General features: G+C 41.7%; 1 long non-coding RNA gene across 1 annotated transcript; it reads left to right on the top strand.

Moving 5' to 3' along the window:
• The first annotated feature begins 5,433 nt into the window (after positions 1 to 5,433).
• Positions 5,434 to 6,426, top strand: LOC118936924. The gene is made up of 3 exons (XR_005034353.1): positions 5,434 to 5,885; positions 6,271 to 6,314; positions 6,407 to 6,426. It is a non-coding gene; the product is annotated as an uncharacterized LOC118936924 (long non-coding RNA).
• Positions 6,427 to 6,686: the final 260 nt, after the last annotated feature.

Below are 6,686 nucleotides of genomic sequence, written 5' to 3'. Positions count from 1 at the left end.
TTGACTGTAGACCCTGCCACATACCTCTTGTGTCTGAGCCGTTGAATTGCGATTCTACTTTGTCTCTATACTGACGCTTAGCTTGTTTGATTGCCTTGCGGAGGGAATAGCTACACTGTTTGTATTCGGTCATGTTTCCGGTCACCTTGCCCTGATTAAAAGCAGTGGTTCGCGTTTTCAGTTTCACGCGAATGCTGCCATCAATCCACGGTTTCTGGTTTGGGAATGTTTTAATCGTTGCTATGGGAACGACATCTTCAACGCACGTTCTGATGAACTCGCTCACCGAATCAGCGTATTCGTCAATGTTGTTGTTTGATGCAATATGAAACATATCCCAGTCCACGTGATGGAAGCAGTCTTGGAGCGTGGAATCAGATTGGTCGGACCAGCGTTGAACAGACCTCAGCGCGGGAGCTTCTTGTTTTAGCTTCTGTCTGTAGGCAGGGAGCATAAAAATGGAGTCGTGGTCAGCTTTTCCGAATGGAGGGCGGGGGAGGGCCTTATATGCATCGCGGAAGTTAGAATAGCCATGATCCAAGGTTTTTCCAGCCCTGGTTGCGCAATCGATATGCTAATACAATTTAGGGAGTCTTGTTTTCAGATTAGCCTTGTTAAAATCCCCAGCTACAATGAATGCAGCCTCAGGATATGTGGATTCCAGTTTGCAAAGAGTCAAATAAAGTTTGTTCAGAGCCATCGATGTGTCTGCTTGGGGGGGAATATATACGGCTGTGATTATTATCGAAGAGAATTCCCTTGGTAGATAATACGGTCGACATTTGATTGTGAGGAATTCTAAATCAGGTGAACAGAAGGACTTGAGTTCCTGTATGTTGTGACAACACCACGTCTCGTTAACCATATAGCATACGCCCCCGCCCCTCTTCTTACCAGAAAGATGTTTGTTTCTGTCGGCGCAATGCGTGGAGAAACCAGCTGGCTGCACCGACTACGATAGCGTCTCTTGAGTGAGCCATGTTTCCGTGAAGCAAAGAACGTTACAGTCTCTGATGTCCCTCTGGAATGCTACCCTTGCTCGGATTTCATCAACCTTGTTGTCAAGAGACTGGACATTGGCGAGAAGTATGCTAGGGAGTGGTGCGCGATGTGCCCGTCTCCGGAGTCTGACCAGAAGACCGCTTCGTTTCCCTCTTTTACGAAGTCGTTGTTTTGGGTCGCCGGCTGGGATCTATTCCGTTGTCCTGGGTGAAAGGCAGAACACAGGATCCGCTTCGCGAAAGTCATATTCTTGGTCGTACTGATGGTGAGTTGACGTTGCTCTTATATTCAGTAGTTCTTCCTGACTGTATGTAACAAAACCTAATATTACCTGGGGTACCAATGTAAGAAATAACACATATAAAAACAAAACTGCATAGTTTCCTAGGAACGCGAAGCGAGGCGGCCATCTCTCTCAGCGCCTGAAGTAGGAAGAAAAGAAAACTCCCTAGAAAGAAAAATAAATATTGAGAGCACTCACACTCAAACGGATAAGATGGACAGGATAGGCTGTGTGTAGATCCAATGGAGGTAGAGGTCACAGGTGAGGAGGGATCAGCGGCATGACCAGGTGGACTTAGGACAGGCACATCAGGGTGTCGTGTCTTCAGCAGCTGCAGTAGGAACAAAGAGAGAGAAAGACAGGGTTAGTGGCAACATGCCGAAGACCACACATAAGATAAAGCAGGTAGAACCCCAGCACACAAACCATTGCAGCATAAATACTGGGAACAGGGGCGGTCAAGAGACATCATGGATCCATCCAGAGCCACCCCAGATGGAGCCAATCATGAAAGGATTAAGGTTAGGGTTATGGTTAAGGTTAGGGATGAACCATGATGTGGACACTCCAAAAAGGGTTCTTTGGCTGTCCCCAAAAGATAACCCTTTTTGGTTTCAGGGAGAACCCTTTTTAGATCCACACAGGGTTCTACATGGAACCCAAAAGGGTTCTACCTGGAACCAAAAGGGTTCTTCAAAGGGTTCTCTTATGAGGACAGACCAAAAAAACTTTTAGGTTCTAGATAGCACCTAGATAGAGTGTAGGGTTAGGGTTCAAGTTTGTTTCTTTTGTGATATACACATGATATACTGTACATGCTAATGGAGTACACAGTGCAACGACATGCTTACTTGCAGGTTCACCACTCGACATTACAACAACAATAGGAAAGTAAGTAGGCTAAGTGTGTAAAAGAGTAATAACAATAAATGTTAAATGAATAGAAATAGGATAAACATTTAGCAAAAATATAATACAAGGAGGAACTCAAACAAATTAAAGTAGGACATTTACATATGTATATTGTGCAACAGCTTGTGAAGTAATAATAAATAGGAGTCCAGTAGCAGCCGTCATGAAGTGGCCGTGTAGCATTGATGTGTGTGAATGGGAGTGTTTGTGTGTGTTTGAGCCTTTGTGTTGACATGTGTTTGTGTGCATGTTTAGTGCATGTGTGCTAAGGTGCTGGGAGTGAGTGTAAGAGAGGTTATTGCTATGGTTGGTGTTGAACAGTGATGTGGACATGAAGGTAGGGTTAGGGTTAAGGTAGGAACCAGGATGTGAGACCATGATGTCTGTGTGTGTCTGAGGGTAACACAAGTCAGTCAGCCAGTATCTGATGGCTGCATCCGGAAACTTCCAACCTTGAGCCCAGGCACAGACTTAGCAGAAACCCTAAGACATCATTTAAAGAAACCTTAAATGGGCAGTGCAGTCAAATACATAAGTTTTATAAATATAGTGTGAAATTGTGTAAGTTATGATAATGCACTTTTTCAAACAGCTCTTACACTAAATGACATCACCAGGCACTATGAGTTAATAGATCAATAACAAAGAGAGTTTGCCCTCCTCTCTGCCAATAACAGCTAGTTTTCAGGTTACACATCGCTCCTGTTTGGCTCCTCCAATATGGCCCCTCTCAGACAGTCCTAGCAAAGCTAAGAAGCTATTTTGGTTTCTTTTTGACCATTTTAATTGAGAACAATCACAGCAAGCTTAATTGTTACCCATAAATGATTTGATATTGAGATAAAAATGTCTGCATAGGCCCTTTAAGCCTGAAGCAGGGAGTGGTGAACATGTCTTTGTTGGTAGATTGCTATGAGCTTGGGTCTGGGACTGTTGGCCTTCTAGGAAACCAGAGAGCAGGGTCATATCAGAACTAACTGGGCTGGAGCTGAGAGAGGAGATTTCTGAAGGTGGCAGATGTTTTATTGACTACTGTTCCCCCTGGAAGGGATGGGTTGTGTAATAACCCACCTACTGGTTTACACACTCAACACTCCTCCCCTGACAGAAGAACATGCCCTGATATCAACCCAACTTCAATAACACAAATAAATGAGAGAGAGAGAGAGAGAGACCCCTCTGCTGCTCATCCAGAGAGGACATCCCTCTACTCTATGCTCTCTGCTCCAGGGCCCAAACTCCCCTCCAAGTCCTGTGATCACACACCTGCTGTTGGCATGGTGGAAAGAGTGTGTAGGGGGGAAAGGAAGAGGGGTACACAATGGAAACAGATTGTGCTATTGTCACAGTAAGGACTGTAGCAAAACAATATACTAGTCCCATGTCCCCCCCCCTCATGCCCTTTTCAAAGAATGTCAGCTTGAGTCTTCTATCAGCGTCTGTGGGGTGTTGGAGGTAAATGGTAAATGGCAGGCAGGTAGGTGACTAAATGATGCAGATCTGGTCTGGCTGTCCAGGGAGCAGTGGCCATGACAGCTTTAAAGCAGACTGTGGTTACTGTGTTGAGGGACATCCCTGATCTTATCAACTCTCTCATTTGACTAAATTCCAGAGTGTAGAGATACAACAACTGATCATTTCACATAAGAGGTACTTAATTAAACAAACTATTAAACAAAAATAACATGATATATATTGTTTATTTTTTTATTGTATTTTTTTTATTTGTTATTATTGGCACATCCACATCCTCTTAGGAGGACAAAAGTAACTGTTTTACATTTGAGTTTTCCAGCGTTTTTGATACATGTACATATTACATGCCACTATATATTTACATAAACTGGGGAAGAGTGATTTAATGTGGTACTTAAATTAATATGGGAACACGTTTGTTTGTCCTTTAGATACTATATAAACAAATGTAAACATGCTCAGTCAAGTTCTTTGGACACAGCTATTGCTGTCACAAATCAACTCAACAAAGCTTGGCGTCTTCTTGTTTTCCATCAATGTGAAATTCAAATAAAACCCAGTGATGAACTCCAAACGACCATCTAAGTGGTGCAAATGTGTGTCTGTGTGTGATTGTCCCAGGGGATTGTCTGCTCTGTGATCCAGGTGATGTGGTGACAGGGACAGGCAGAGACAACAGTGCTAGGCTAACGAGAGGGGAGCTCCATCCATCTTTCCCAGCCAGGTTATTGATCGGGAGGGAATCACACAAAGCTGTTTTTCGACTGATCCCTGACTCCAACAGCCTGGTGACAAGGCTCCCCAGACACACTCCCTGTCCTGGGAACGCCTAGGATTTAGGAATGGGAACAATAAGTATCGTTCCCAATGAAAGACTTTGGGTGCATCTCAGTACTCTAAAGTGGCTTCCTCTCCTTGTTTCTTCTCCTTTATTTTGCGTGTACTGATCTGATTTAGCCAGAATAAGTGACGTCAATATAATGGATGCATGTCTGCTTTCATCTGTACTATTCTGTACTATTCGTTGACATCAATACAGATGAAGGAAAGGAGACAAGGAGGCGTGTAATACCATAACTTTAGAGTCCTTTTTTAAATGTGTTCCTTGATTTGGTTTGTTGGACTCATGCCCCATTATTCATCCAGTTTGGTTGCACTTCAGATAGGTTTCACTGGTTTTTACATGAATCATTAGAGACATTTCCCTACCAGGTCAGTCAATAGTGGTCACATATGATCTGCACCTAACACTTTAGAATGGCTTCCTTTATTGGCATTCACTTTAAAACCAGCATATAATTAGAGCTATTGACAAGCAAAGAACAGCTACTATTATTCATCTTCACTATAATCAGAATTACCATTCTGATGCAAATGTTTGTGGTTCACCATGATACTCCATGGAATATGTTATTATGGTGCTAGAGATGACCCATAAAGCATGGAAAAAAAATCCTACATCTATTTACAACAAAAGCAGCAGATAATGGTATAGACAATATGGTGTGTTCACAAATGGGTATTGTAGACTAAATAACAATATGGTGTGTTCACAAATGGGTATTGTAGACTAAATAACAATATGGTGTGTTCACAAATGGGTATTGTAGACTAAATAACAATATGGTGTGTTCATGAATGGGTACTGTAGACAAAATAACAATATGGTGTGTTCATGAATGGGTATTGTAGATTTAATACTACTGTTATTTAATAATGTTATTAATAATATTAATAATGTTATTTAATAACAATATGGTGTGTTCATGAATGGGTACTGTAGACAAAATAACAATATGGTCTACTGGAGATGTTCCACAGACATGGACAGACAGTACAGACAACATGCAGAGACAGTAAGGTCATTATTAATGTTAATAGTGTTGAGTCAGGTCAGAGACGGTAAGGTCATTAATACTGTTAATAGTGTTGAGTCAGGTCAGAGACAGTAAGGTCATTAATACTGTTGAGTCAGGTCAGAGACGGTAAGGTCATTAATACTGTTAATAGTGTTGTCAGGTCAGAGACAGTAAGGTCATTAATACTGTTGAGTCAGGTCAGAGACGGTAAGGTCATTAATACTGTTAATAGTGTTGAGTCAGGTCAGAGACAGTAAGGTCATTAATACTGTTAATAGTGTTCTGTTAATAGTGTTGTCAGGTCAGAGACAGTAAGGTCATTAATACTGTTGAGTCAGGTCAGAGACGGTAAGGTCATTAATACTGTTAATAGTGTTGAGTCAGGTCAGAGACAGTAAGGTCATTAATACTGTTAATAGTGTTGTCAGGTCAGAGACAGTAAGGTCATTAATACTGTTGAGTCAGGTCAGAGACGGTAAGGTCATTAATACTGTTAATAGTGTTGAGTCAGGTCAGAGACGGTAAGGTCATTAATACTGTTAATAGTGTTGAGTCAGGTCAGAGACAGTAAGGTCATTAATACTGTTGAGTCAGGTCAGAGACAGTAAGGTCATTAATACTGTTAATAGTGTTGAGTCAGGTCAGAGACAGTAAGGTCATTAATACTGTTGAGTCAGGTCAGAGACGGTAAGGTCATTAATACTGTTAATAGTGTTGAGTCAGGTCAGAGACAGTAAGGTCATTAATACTGTTAATAGTGTTGTCAGGTCAGAGACAGTAAGGTCATTAATACTGTTAATAGTGTTGAGTCAGGTCAGAGACGGTAAGGTCATTAATACTGTTAATAGTGTTGAGTCAGGTCAGAGACAGTAAGGTCATTAATACTGTTGAGTCAGGTCAGAGACGGTAAGGTCATTAATACTGTTAATAGTGTTGAGTCAGGTCAGAGACGGTAAGGTCATTAATACTGTTAATAGTGTTGAGTCAGGTCAGAGACGGTAAGGTCATTAATACTGTTAATAGTGTTGAGTCAGGTCAGAGACAGTAAGGTCATTATTAATATTAATAGTGTTGAGTCAGGTCAGAGACGGTAAGGTCATTAATACTGTTAATAGTGTTGAGTCAGGTCAGAGACGGTAAGGTCATTAATACTG

This window comes from Oncorhynchus mykiss, chromosome 10 (genome assembly GCF_013265735.2).
Source record: "Oncorhynchus mykiss isolate Arlee chromosome 10, USDA_OmykA_1.1, whole genome shotgun sequence".
In the NCBI taxonomy this organism is placed as follows: domain Eukaryota; kingdom Metazoa; phylum Chordata; class Actinopteri; order Salmoniformes; family Salmonidae; genus Oncorhynchus; species Oncorhynchus mykiss.
The sequence above is the reverse complement of the archived record's forward strand: the minus strand, read 5'-3'. Positions and strand labels throughout refer to the sequence as shown.